This window comes from Rhinatrema bivittatum, chromosome 6, assembly GCF_901001135.1.
Source record: "Rhinatrema bivittatum chromosome 6, aRhiBiv1.1, whole genome shotgun sequence".
Lineage (NCBI taxonomy): Eukaryota > Metazoa > Chordata > Amphibia > Gymnophiona > Rhinatrematidae > Rhinatrema > Rhinatrema bivittatum.
The window spans coordinates 332,368,169-332,382,828 of NC_042620.1; positions in this window are offsets into that span (position 1 = coordinate 332,368,169).

Here is a 14,660-nt window from a genome sequence, read left to right on the forward strand (position 1 = left end):
TCTCCTCCCCCCATTTGTCCAAAGAGGTAGGTAGTTTGGAGGCAGCTCAGAATGCCCTGTAAAAGTCATTTTGCCAAAGACTGCTCCCATAGGGGGAGCAGGGAACCCATGGCCTCACTTTTTTTTTTTTCATTTATAGTCCACTTTTCGGCACTTCAAAGTGTACATCAAAGCGGATTGCATTCCATAATGCACCAGTATAAATTGAAGGTTATAGCTAATTATTTTGGCATTCTAACTGCAATTTCTTCCCCTTCACATACAGGTCACCAATAGGGTCACACAGGGCCCATCCACTAAAAGACATGGCGCCGAGATTTCACCATTTACATTAGGTGGTTAGCACTGAAAGCCAGCACTAGCCACCTCATTTTCCCTCCCTCCCACTCCAACCTAACCCCACTCCCAGGGCTGCCAAGTATTTAACTGGCAATAGTTAGCCACCTACTGAAATTGAGGGGCTAAATGTAGCTGCTCAGCCTAGTTCAAATTGACCTGGAAACCCAATGGACAGGGGGAAACTGTCCTGGTCAGTTCCCCCACCACCTCCAAAACAAATGCACTTAACAATCCCCAGCTTTGAAGAAGCAGTCTGTATGTTATCTCGTAAAAATGGATTTCACTTTGAGCAAATCCCATAAAATAGAAAGGGTAAATTGCATTTTTTTTTTTTTTTTTTTGCAAAGCAGGATCAGAGGGTACCCAGGTGGACTGAGGAGCTTTTTCATTACCAGTGTTTTACTTAATGAGATATCGCTTTGTCAACAACAGAATCCATCCAAGTAATGACGAAGAGAAAAGACGAAAGTCGATGCATTCTGAGCAAGAGCTTGACTCCCTTTATTTGTAACAAAACAAAGACTCTGCACATATTTCATTCAAGGCCTCTGATCTTTCTGGGCACATAACTAGTATAAGGTGTATATTAGTTAAACTGCAGCGGCTCCTTTACCGAAACAAAATGAACCTTGCAACTAGGAGCCACATTCTATACTAGCAAGTCAATAGGACAGGGGTGGCCAGCGCTGCTCCTCGAGAGCCACAAACAGGCCACGGTTTCAGGATCTCTACAATGAATATGCATGAGATAAGATTTGCCTACAATGGAGGCGGTGCATGCAAATTAGATCTGTCGTTGGCTCTCGAGGACTGGACTTGGCCACCCCTGGAATATAACAACAGAAAAGTAATGAAATATAATTTCAATGAAACAAACAGGCCAATGCAATATCACAAAGCCTCATCCTAAGCAGACAGAGAGCTGTGAGTCAGATCAGAGCAGAGTACAGATCAAGTTTGGCTAGCGTTACAATTCTGGTGGACTCTCTTGGAGACCTGTATGTGAAGGGGAAAAAAATTGCAATTAGAACTGCAAACTAATTAGCTATGGCTTTCAATTTATACCGGTGCAATATTTTAAAATGCTATCTAATCCAAGAATGAAAAAAGACTGAACATCATGCTAAACTAGGATATTAATATTTGCAGATTATCTGTACAGATGTGACTGTTTACGAAACGCAGGCAAGAGACGCCGAAATAGATATCGCCAAGATTCTTTATGAGTTTCACAGCGGAGAAAACCGGGTCATTTCAGGCCGCTGCTTCCCATCGAGCGAAAAGGGCCATTACGGTTTATTTTATTTTTCTCTGCCCTCTCTTTATTACCAAACTTCGTGCTGAAAGAAAAGAGCCTCCATTAATGTTTATTATCTGCATTGTAATGGACCGGCGCCCAGAGTGCACTCTTAAGCAGCCGAGAAGACCAGCGAGGATTGCTCTGAATAGTCTTCTGAAATGGAAGGGAACGGGGGGGCTGGGCAAAGATGAGAAATATTTAATGGGCGCAAGAAATGTTTCCTCTTGTTCTGATTTCCTGAACGGAAATGATCAGAACTTTCAAAGCACCTAGGCCTGAACTCGGGGGAAACCTCATCATTCAGCCCATCAGGGTAGGTGCCATGCAGCGTACTCCCTTGTCAGTGCTGTAACTTCCATGATCCACGCATACGGCAGAAAAGAGGAGAACGCTTTTAAAAAAATTAGATCTCTCTTCTTATTTCTCAGGTTGAGAAAAATGGATTTTAATTTAATAAACTGAGAGGCTAATTGGTATATCGCAGCTTTTTTTTTTTTTTTTTAATTTTAAAAGCCCCTAAAGACTAGGGCATATGCTCTACACTTGCAATCTGGCTGTGTTTTGAACATTAGAAACAATTAGTTTGATATTTCCTTTCCTGAAGATACAGTTTCATGTTAATGTTTTGCAGTTTCCTATTCGTGTGATTATTACGCCTAAAAAGTAGTGTTTGTTTCTATCGATTTTTCTCATTACTTTTTAAAATAAGAAATCTGCAGCAAATTGGTAAAAATTGAAAATAGATATGATTGATTCCTAAATGCAATTGAATCAGTGCTGGTATTTTCCTTCCTCTATATATATATATATATATATATATATACAAATCTAAAACATGTCCTAAGCAAGGATATTAACAGAGCTTTGACATGCATGGGAGGAATTGGGAATTTCTCATATGAAATGCATTGATAATTATACCATTAGAAATATAATTCTTCTTGCCTTGAACTGCAAACGTTGACTGCTCTAGGTTTATATGGCACATGGAATACAGTCACAATAGTGTCTGATATCGAACGGGGAGGGAGATGAGGCAGTTTGCTGTCTAAGCTCCAAAATTAGCAGGGCCAGTTCCCTCTGTAAGCAAAAGCAAGCAACAGTAGCGGCAAGCGGCCAGGAGAGAACGCCACTTCATTTTACTGCATGAGGAAACTATTTAAAAGTCATTAATGTCAGTACATGTTGAAGTTACCAAGAAGTTGTGGAATAAACTGTAATGCTAAATATCAGCAGAGAGAGCTCAGTTTACTAGATAGAAATAAAGAGAGAGCATGAAGGCCGTGACAAAGTTGGCTTGCAGTATTTGTTAATGTTAGGATGAGGAAGCACTTTAGGGAGACACTGGCAGGCTGGGAAGATCTAGATGAACTAGGACAGTGGATGTATTTAAACTGAGCCCTTTATATGGGCAACGTATCTTTATATAAGGACAATGCTAATAGGAAAAGGAAAAAAAAAAAGATCATTATGGTTTTTCAAATGAGAAAGCTGAAAAGGTCATGGCAAAAAAAGATTAGCATTTAAAAGGCCCAAGGGATCTCAGAAAGGGAACAGGGACAAATATCTGAAAAGACTGCGGGGAACCTGGGAATGTAGTCGGGGCAGCAGAAGCACAGAGGGTGGAAAAAAATAGCTCAAAGGGACGTGCAGTCATTTAATCTGAATTTTCAGTTGTTCGTTGGAACCAAACCAAAACACCAACCCGGCTGAAAATATCAAAAGTTTCTTCAGATATTTTCGGGTGGGCAAACAATCTCGCTTCCCGTGACCCTTTCATCTCCCCCTCCCCGCCAACATAGCCCTCTCTCACACTTTCCATGAGGGTCTCTGAAGTGGAAAGGGGCAGGAGTGCTTTCTGTCCTTCTGGCTCCAGGTTCCACGGTGGCGCCAGCCAGCTCAGAGAGTTTTAAAAATGAAATGAAACAAACGCACATCCCTACTTCCACTTTGGGTAGATGATCCTATGAATTCACAGACGCAACCCGTCACCAGCTGTTTCCTTCCCCCAATCCTGTCTTTCACCTGACTTCTCATCCCTTTTCCCATCACCACGTTCCAAATCCAGCCCGAGCATTCCCAAAAAACCACCTGCATGGGTGTGATCCTTAACCTCTACCAGAAGCAACCATTAACCTCTATTCCACTGATTAGTAATTTCCACCTTACCAAGCCCCAACAATCAGCGCTGCTGGTACACCTCATTCCTGCCCTGCAGCACCCCCTGCTATTCCAGGATTAAGACCCCCCCCCCTTCACACACACAGCTCAAATTCTGTGGTAACTGTAATAACAGGGACACTGACTCCCTCCCCTACACGGCACACTTCCACAGAAGTGCCTCATGCAAAACCAAAACCAACCTATCAGTACTATCCGCTGCGATTATCTCCGGAACATTCTCCTGGGACAGCCCAGGAAAGTTTATTTTAGTCGTTCAATCCTTCCACCCAAAGGGATGGTGGCCACGGTACGGAAACGTGACAGACGCTCTGACCAATGGCACACAACAAGGCTGCATGCTGGCACCGTCACTCTTTCTGATGTCTTCTCCCCAGCATTAGCAAATGAAGTACCTGTTTTACTAAGGGTTTTTCCTATAGACACAACATGGGAGAAAAGCCGTAATGAATCTGGCCCCAAGCCTTTGATTTGAAGGAGCAGCACAAATATTTGCCGTTTATCAGCGTCACACAGTGTAAACTAAACTAATTAAAAAAAACACAAGCCTTCACAGTTTGAATGTTTTTCTTTTTTTTTTTATAATTGACTATGAAAGACGCTAGAAGAAAAAGCTCCCCCCCAGGATCTTTTATGCAATATTCAGTAGCATCATTCAACCAATTCCTCTGTATGGGAGTGAAGCTTGGAGTCTCTAGAGGACGGGACAGACGCCCAAGTCCTGTGCACGTGCCCTGCAAAGTGTAGTCTGATTACTTCATTTGGGGGGGATAAAGGGTACAGAGGTCAGATGGGGGTGGGGTGGGCAGGAGGGTAAAGGGGGACGTCAAATTATTGTACTCTACAGAAACTCCCTCAACTATGGTTGCAGAACCGAAACAGTAGAACTAGGAGAAAGTTTCCTCTTACAACTCTCACCCTACAAAAAAAAATATTTAAATTTTGGTGTCACCCCCTGTAATAGCAAAACGTCACTCCGAACCTATATATAGTAAACCTGCTATATCATAACAGCACTAATTCCAGAACTCAAACAGCAACAACCCTACCTATAAAAAAAGCAGCACTGCAAATATTATACCAGGCCCTAGAACTCCAATACACCTCCTATGGGGAAAACAAAACAAGCCAAACTGCTATCGATCCCGACACAGAAACTGCAGACTAGCAGAATCCCTCACCTCAGTCACACATGCAGAACACAGACAAACCCTCACCAAACACGGAACAGGTGATCGCAAATTAGAAATGTACAGACAGAAATTGTAATTCCCAGCAGCCAGACTCCGCATGCAGTGCAACACTGGAGAAACAGAAACAAAAATGCATTTCCCAGAGCTGACATAGTCCAGTCACTAAAGTGAAAATCCACTGATTTTGTTTCTCCTTCTGTTGTCTGGATATTCTGCACTCTAAGCAACCATCTTCCACAAAAACAATGACAGGGACTCAGTGGCCCCAACGTAACACCTCTGACCCAATACACACAGATGGGGGGCTCAGCAGCTTGAACACAACATGTAACCCAATACATAAACCCACTGAAAGATGATGGCAGTGACTCAGTGACCCCAACATAACACTTCCCTTCCTAGAAGAACAATGACTCCCCACTCCCTTGGTAGCCCCAAATTACACTTTGCCCCCTCTTCTCCTGACTGCTCTCTTTCCCCACCAGAGCTGCCCACAATACCATGCAGTATCCCCAATCTCTACTCCATCCCTGCCCGGGCAGGCAGTAGCATCCCCCTCTCCCCTATCCCCTGCATACTGATATAATTTACATAGCACCATAGAGAAGACAACATGTCACCACTGGCACAGGCTACACCCCCCCCCCAATCTCCCTCTGGCAGTGGCGGTGGCTCAGCTCCACCTCCCGTACACGCGCGCTATGCGTTGCGTTTCTTGCATTCTGCTGCAGCCTGCGGGCCAAATTTTGTATCTGTGTCTGCATCTGAGCCTGTGCCCAGCTGCTGCATGTAGGAGCATTGGGGCCAGCTGGACCCAGTGTTCTTCATAAGAACATAAAATGTGGCCATGCTGAGTCACACCAAAGGCCTAGCGAGACCAGCATCCTGTCTCTGATAACAGGAGGCCATGCGTGTGTGTGTGAGGGAGATCCAGTGTATGTGGGAGAGCCTGTGTGTGTGGCTGTGTGTATGACTGTGTGAGAGCCTGTGTGCCTGTGAATGTGTCTGTGTGAGAGGTTGTGTGCTTGTGTGTTTGTGTGCCTGTGAGAGCCCAGGTGTCACACATATGCTCTCACAGGCATGCACACACACACACACACACACACACACAATGTATCTGTGAGGGAGAGGGAGTGTGTGAGAGAATGAATGGTACTGTGCATGTGTGTGAGAGAGAAGATAAAATTTGTGCAGCCCTACCTCCCCCAATCCACGACGATCTCAGGGTGACTGGGAATAAAAAGATCCCAGGTATGGAGAGCAGGAGATTTTTAAATCCTTATTAGGTTTAATTATGGGGTGCAATTTGATGATTCTGCTCTTTCGAAATATTTAATTTTTTTTGGGGGGGGGAATAGAACATTTTTTAATTATTGGATTTTTTATTCATCAGATGTTTTGAAATATTTTACTGGTGTTTGGGAAAAAGAATATTTACTCTTTTTATGAATATGATTTTACTATTATGCTTGATGTTTTATATTTCTTGATTTTATTATTTAATGTTTTATGAAGAATGGTAATGTTTCTGTTTTTCCATTGTTGCTCTGCTTACAGAGGCTCTGCTTGTTGTGGGTTCCAGTTCAGTTCTTCTCAGCACGTTTCTGTTTATACTTTCTGATCTCTTTATTCTGTATTTGGTTAGGGTCTCTCTGTGCTCTGCATATGTGACCGAGGTGAGGTATTTTGCTGGCATGTAATTTCTGTGAAGGGATCTATAGCAGCCTGGTTTCCTAATAAGAGTTTTATTGGTGTTCTAGGGCCTGGTGTAATATGTGCAGTGTTGCCTTTCCATAGATAAGGTTGTTAGAGTTGTTTTGGTTTAAGAGGTTTACTATACTGTAATGATAATTCCATTTATTCATGGCTTTCTGAGGGCCAAGCTCACATCCAATACGCATTACAAAAAGTCTAATTCCATAGGAGCTCCAAGTGTCTCTTTTGCAGAGTTTTCTGGTTGGCACCACAGCACTGCATGTAAATATAATATGCAGGTTGTGAGTGATAGTTTTGCCTCAGAAGATTGTACTTTTGAATGTTCTTTTTCATGTAAAATATGTTATAAATGTATAATTTAATTGTGGTGTGTCTGTAAGGGGTGTGGGAGTGTGGGGGGGGGGTGGCTGTTTGCAAGGCTGTAAGGTTTGCCTCAGGTACCTCATACCCTTCCCTATCCATGGGTTCTGGGATTGGGGGGGGGGGGGGGGGGTCAGTTTTTAAAAATATAGATTGCAGGACAGAGCTGGGCTTTATTTGATGAGCCCGGGACAGACACTGAATGAATCGGGGGGGGGGGGGGGGGGAGCACAGTAATTTTTCACACAGGGCAGCAAAAAAGCTGGCCCTGTCCTCTGACAACAAATTCCACAGCTTGATTGTCTGTTTGAGTGAAAAAATGCTTTCTCCAATTTCCTGGAGAGCTGGTGCATACCCGAATGTAAAACGAATCATCCTTAGACTCGTTCAATGAGGCCCCGCCCCCTTTCCCAAACCCCCTCGCCTTTTGTTAACAAACTCCCTCCATCCACATCAAACCCCCCCCCCCCCCCCCAAAGTCCCCCTACCAGACAACTCCTCCAGTCCCTTCCCAAAATAGAACCCAATCCCTGGTGCCTATTGGTTCCTCCCCCCTCTCCCCCTTAAATCCAGAAAAGACCTGGTGGGGGCCCCGGCTCCCACTCCCCCCCACTTCTCCCTGATGTTGTAGACCTTCTTCCTTTTCTTCTTCCTCCATTTGCAGCACCGATTTCTCAGACCTTCTCTGTTCTTTTTTTTGTTCTTTCTTTCCTGCTCAGTCCCCAGTCCTCTCTCCCTCCTCGGTCCAAAGACCCTCGGTATCTCCCTTCCTCTACCTTCCCTGCTCATTCCTCAATCCTCCCACTCTCTCAGTTATCCTTGTGCCCTCCCATCCCCAGAACTCCCTCAAGGGCCCTTATCCAGCTTCCTTCCCCTTGGAAACTAGAATACAGCTGCAATTTCATCCAGAAGCCTTCGTCCCCCCTAGGCCACCAGACTCTGCTCCCCTCTGATTCAAACCATTCGGATGAGAGACTGCAGCAGCTTATGGTGGCCAAAGGGGGAGCTTGGATTAAGGCTTTTGAGCCAAGAGCCTTCAACCAGTGTTCCCTCCATATGCTTGTGTTCCCTCTCAGCTAAGTCTTGATCCAGCCCCCTCAACCCCCAACCTCATCGTTAGGCTCCTACAGGTATTGCCTCCTCCTCCTCCTGCTGCTTAATTTACGGGATCTCTCTCTTCTCGGTGACGGGATTCCTCCTGGGCACTGCTCTTTCTGCAGAAAGCGTTCCCGTTCCTGCCGCCTCCCATGCCCGAGGAGCAGAAGAGAGAGCGCAGCGGGGTGTGCCTGTGGGGTATGAGATGCCACGCTCCTAGGATTCCACCCTACCAATGCCATGTGCCTGACGCGCGGCAGCAGGGAGTGTGGCATCGGAGCGCACCTGCCAGCGGTGCCTCGGTCCTGAACCGCCTCTGCCGCACCGCACACAAAGGTAGCGCCAACGTATCTCTGGAGCCCCTGGGCCATCAGCAAGGATAGCTCCCGTAGCCCTGGTCGGACCTCCCGTCCGAATTCTGCTCGTGGTGCCTTCACCGCCGGACTCTGCCGTGGATAACGACTGCATGTGGCAGCCTGGCAGCATGTCACCCTTTGGGATGATTAACTCAAAATCATCTGACCAGATAAGCTTTCTTTACAATTAAAAAAACTAAAAAAATGTACCTTATCACGATGGCCTAGACTATTGATTAAGTGTAAGGCAATTGAAGGCCATTACATTCAGGCCAGTGGTGCCTATTATGAAGGTCTATTGTCATTTATTAATTATACTCTTTGGATGGTGACCCTTTGGATGGTGACGCCTATGGCCAAGGTCATATTGGCCATGGCCATACTGGCCATTGGGGTTGTAATCACTGATCCCTACAGGCCAAACAAATAATCGTCACAGAAGCCTGGTACATTGTACCACTGCTATTGAGATAATGTAACCACCCCTCCTTGTAGATTACCTCCGTGTCTTACGGTCAGGGTGCTAGAGCCCCTCTCTTCTCCCTCCCCCACAATCCCTCCGCCCACAGCAAACCTGTCCCACTGTAAGAGCGTTGCGTGTCTCCTTTGGCCCCTGCTTTCCTTTCACTCACAAATTAATCAACACCCCAGCACTGCCTGCAAGAATAATGCTCGGAACGATGTCTAAAATAAATGAACTCTTAGCCGAGAAGCAGTGCTGTGAAACAAGCCAGAGATGAAAGGAGGAAGCAAAGCCAGCCTTGAAGTGCTAATGACTTGTTTGGTTCCTTACAGTGAATTTAATTGTGAAGAAATAATTCATACTAATAAGACATCATATATGTGCACACAGTATACTCTCCCTCTCCCTCTCACTGTCAGACTCTGTACGAATTGGATATACTCTGGGGTTTCTCCCATTTTCATTCTATGGGAATAGACTGTTTTTATAATTTGCCTGTAGTGTTACAGTTTTTTTGCCTTTCTCGGGCAGCTAGGATGAAATGAAGCCGCCGACAGCAGAATGCAGTTTCAACGTAGGGCACAGTCCTAGACTCCAGGGCTGAGATGGCATTGGCAGAGGATTTGCCTCCTATGTTGAATTCCGACCTGTCCTTACAGGGTTTTTGGTTTTTTTCCATCTGCCTGCACTGAATTCCTGTCTTAAGATGGGGAAGGTTAGGGAATTTCTGTCACAACCCTCTTCGGTTTCTCCTGTCAATGCTCTGGACAGATTTGCGGTCCAAGCCGGCAAATTGTCAGATTTGTGGCCAGAGCCGGGAACCATCCTTAAGCTCTGAAGCACAACTCGCCGCTAGCACTGAATGTGCAAAACAAGTTAGCAGTCCTTCTGCTGCAGAACGGCCAGAGCATCTGGAGCCGCTGACAGTGGGGCATGGTCGGGAATATCAGACACAGTGTAAGTGGTGTCGCGGTACGTGGTCAGATGTTGTGTCAATGTTGTACCTTGCCTTGAGCTTGTAAGGCAAGGCAGGGTATAAATAAGCTCATCGACTGACTCTCAGGGAGAGCTTGCTCCACCTGTGCTTGGAGAGACCAGGCCAGACTATGCAACAGAGACATCTGGCAAGTCCTAAGGTTTCAGTTTAGATTCAATATAATCTTCATCTGAGACCTTGGGGGGGGAAATGCACCCACTTATTTTAATGACATCTCCAATTCTTCTACGGAAGTTCAAACTAAAACTGAGCTGTCTCCCAGAAGGTGGTCCTTAAATCTAAGCTTGAAGGTCTTGAAAGTTATCAGAGGAGACTTCACCTGAGATTCATAGACTTTCAGCAAACCTCTGTGCTGTCTCTTCCCAAAAAATGTTTGCAGTCATTTTAGCAGGCAGATTTGATGGGCTAATTTTCAAAGCAGACTTAGGTGCTTCTGAAAATGCTCGGGTAATTGGCCTTTTATGCACACAGATTACCTGGCACAAAGTTACACTGGCTGCAGATTGGGCGTGGCTCGTGCGGAGTAACGTAACATGTAGACTCTTTAAACTCAAACATTATGAGCATATGTTGCAGCTTCGCCCCCTGGCACACATGTCCAGGTTACACACACACACACAGTGTGTGTAACCCATTGAGCTGGGCCGGTTTTAGAATGGCTATTTCTGTGCATAAAACTGCGCAGATAGCCTCTTAATGTGTAGAAGGATACGACCGTTTAATTATCATCCAGTTCTTTCTGGTTCTTCTTTTCAACATCTGGGGGCCCTTCAAATACAGGTCACAAGACTTTTGGTATCCGTCTTTTGGCTTTTTTGTGCCATTCTCCTAGATTGTGTTTCTGCGCTGGCAACATGGACACTCTTCTTTTTGTTATGTATCAGATGAACCATTGCCCTGCCTTTAAACAAAATGCATTATTTGTACATTTGGAAAATGTAATAAAGTCTAACATTAAAAGTGGGGCAGAGTCTTGACATTCTGGCCGTGCTAAGAACACTGGGACGAGCCATAGTGGTGTGGCAGCCTGTGAACGTAATCCAAGAGAAAGGCCTGTCTTTCCCCTCCTTTTTCTGCTTTATTCATCTCTTCTATGGAAAAGACTCAGGCCATGGCTCGGAGAACTGAGTGGGAGGCACGACAACTATAGAGCGCCCAGAAACATTTAGGGCCGCCTTCTAACATTTTGTTCATAGCAACTCCAGCAGTTTGTTGCATAGCTCGGAAGGGAGGGGGCAGGGGGCGGTGCTGAGAGGATGTCTTCAGTTTCAAATCGACGATCTGTCTGCCAAACCTGGGAATTCATCTCATACCCAGAGGGCAAGGTGTGCCTGTTTGACACTGTATGCTAACCATCTGCACACCTCTGCAAGAAACACGCGGCGGCGGCTGCATACGTTGAGAAGAGAAGAATGAGTTGTCAAGTGCGCTGGAGAATGGCACTTTCAGATGGGAGGCAGTGGAAAATAGTCAAGTGGGATGGGGGGTGGGGGGTGGGTGCAATCTCTAATGAAGAAGGCATTCTGGCAGCTGTATTATGGACCAATAAGCATTACTGTACAGTGCCTCCTAGTGGATGCTGTTCACAAATGCATCTCTGCATGCAGGTAGAGAAGATGTGTATAAATCCGGTCCTTGAGGGTCAGAAACGGGCCTGGTTTGCACTTTCTACAATGAACGTAGGTGAGAGATATATTTCCATGCATTTAATTCAACAAGCAAGTTCAATTTCAATATTTGGGTCTCAATGATATAAAATCAGTTTGCAGCGCCTGACGCATAGATTTGTACATCCCTGAGGTGATTATTGAGAGCCAGCTATGTTCTCCATTGCTCTGTTCTACAGGCTTCTTCTACTCCTACCCGTGAATGACGACATCTCTTGCCCTGCAAGTGGCACCTTTCACTATGCCTATTAACTTATACAATGTCATACAATTAACCTTTCTTCCTGTGTTCTCCCCCTTCCCTGGAAACATTCTGATGGCCTGTACACTACTTGTTCCATTTGCAGACACTTCCTATTATGTGACAAGGCACCGTGCATTTTTGCTTTGTATTACATTAGATTATGCCACCCAAACATGACCCCAGCGTGATGTGACATGGCATGACTAGAATTGAATTTAACACAGCAGAACATCCCCCAGAAGTCTCTCTCATATCAAAACTTTATAAGGGGTGGGAGGAATCAGACAACAGATGTGCATTCCTCTCCCCAGGTAGAAATGCATTCCTCTTCCTGCAGGATGGCCCAAATGTTTCCAACCTATTCACGTCCCTAGAAAAGTATTCATCCACCGACTACAATTTATGACAAGTCATCTGATCTACAACAGCAACGGGCAGTCTCTAAACACAGATATTGTAGGGGAGATAAAGTCTATTTTAAGCATATCTAAGCACTGGAAAAGCATTTTGCAACTGGACATTCCTAGACCCTGGAGTCCCTCATTGACCAGGAACAGCACTGGGAGTGGTAAGGAAAGAGTTTTCTCCAAAACAAGTGACACAGATCTGCAAGTGTGCGATTTGTGAGTTTGAGGCCCAAAATAAAGCTTCAATATAATCATAGAAACGACTCGCTTATAAAACTCTGCTCTTAAGGGACCAGCTCTAGCGGTGAAGAAACACTTCATATTCCACCATGCCCGTTCAGCCTTAAGGCTCACTGTCAATGAATGGTGAGCAAACACATAACCTAGTGGGGATGTCGACTCCATGGCCTATGCCAAGTGAATTGGTGGTCTCAGAGTACGTCTTTGATGCCTCGTAGCCCATAAACCCTGGCTGTTGATCATGGACTGTAACCTCAGTGACTATTTCCCCAGCTGACCTTAAAATGGCTGTGTGGTGCCAGGAGAGTGTTTTTTGCACGTTATCCATGGATGCAGACAAGTTTGAGAGGCAGCTGGTCCCTGAACAGGCTGTAGCAAAATGAGCGGTTCTCGTGCTATCATCTGGCCAAGAAGGAACAATTCTTCTCCCAGCGGAAAACCATCAGCAAGCAAAGCAAGTCAAATCCATTCCATTCTAACAAGCAGAGCTCTTGTTGCCTCGTTTGGTTAGTCAATAGCATTTCTTTTTTAAAGAGATGCGCCTTCTGTGAGGTCAAGGGAAGTTCTTTTTCATCTCGCCCTGGATGCCACTGAGTTTTGAGACCTTCTTTGATGCACATGAAAGCTTAGAAGATGGCAGATGTGAGACTCACTGATACAGAGATGCCTTTTACACCAAATGATGCCAACCACTGCACAAATTAATGATAGCATTATCAGGACACAACTGTAAACCGATGGTTTTCTGTGTGCGGCAGTCAAACATGGTTTTCAATGTGACTATAGGGGGCTGACTCAAATGACTGGATTGCCAACACATCTGCTTCCTCTGTAATTTGTTTTTTTCATTAAGTCATAATTAGCAATTTTAACAAGTACCCAGACAGTGCAATTGTAAAAGCTGTTGACATTACCAGCGTCCTCTAACAAGCAATGTGCAAGGTATCATTTATTAGCAGGGTTCTCTGAAAGACACCTCTGTTTTTCTTAAAAAGCTTTCCCCTTTTTTCATGTTTTGTTTTTGTATTTGCTGTCTCGCATGCCCCGTCAAGCTGTAGATTCTAATCTGAAACAATTAGATTCCAGCAATGCCTGGTTTACGTAAAGAATGTGGAAAGAGTAGATAAAAAAAATTGGAATATTTCTTGAATTAGAAGCACAGACTTGATACTTTATGCATCCCAACAATACAGAATGATGGAAGGAATTATATAAAGGGGATCGATGTCTGTCTGCCTGTCCTTCTGTCTGTCCACAGGTAGAATAACTCTCCAAAAAAGAGACAAACACAAAAACGAGCTGAATAAGCACAAGTCTGAAACTTGTGAGTAGTAGGCGTCAGCCATCACGGTGTTCCCATGTGCCCAATATATGCGCACATATCACTCTGCCAAAAAGGGCCAGAAATTGCCAAAATTTGACATCCTGGAAGAAAACACGAATATCTTAGACATGTTTTTGAAACTAAAAACATCGAGTCAGATTTTCCGAGAATTGAGTTTCCCAAAAAAAATCTCCATTGCTTCTTATGGGAAACAGTTAAGGCTTTAAAATGTTGACCTTTGCCCCTTGCCCCTCACCCTTCCACAAGTTTGGCCTACAGCAGGGTTCGGTAATTCTGGTCCTCGAGCACCATAAGCTGGTTGGGTTTTCAAGATATCAATCCAAGGGAATAATGTAGAGAGGCTATATGAAGAATCCACACTTAGAGTCATTCCCTTGGATTGATGACTTATTACGTGCAGTAACTCTCCTCCTGTTGTTTGTGGGTTTTCAGGATATCCACACTGAATATTCACTGGATGAATTTGCAGCACTGCAAACTGAGAATCCCATAACATCAGGTTTCTTTCACAATTTAATGAGGGCCTTTCTCATTGGTTTATCCGAACATCCAATGATGAAAGGGTCAATCATTTTAGTTTCGTATTTCTGGAAACCTCTCCAACTTAATTTTCCACCCCACCAACTTCTCCTCTCAGATATATTTCCACAGACGCTGTCATGCATTAGAAAGATTATCCACCACAGAGACGGCTGCCTGAATGCTTCTGAAGAGCTAGAATGGCAGTACATGTTACGATACAAACACCCCTCTCATT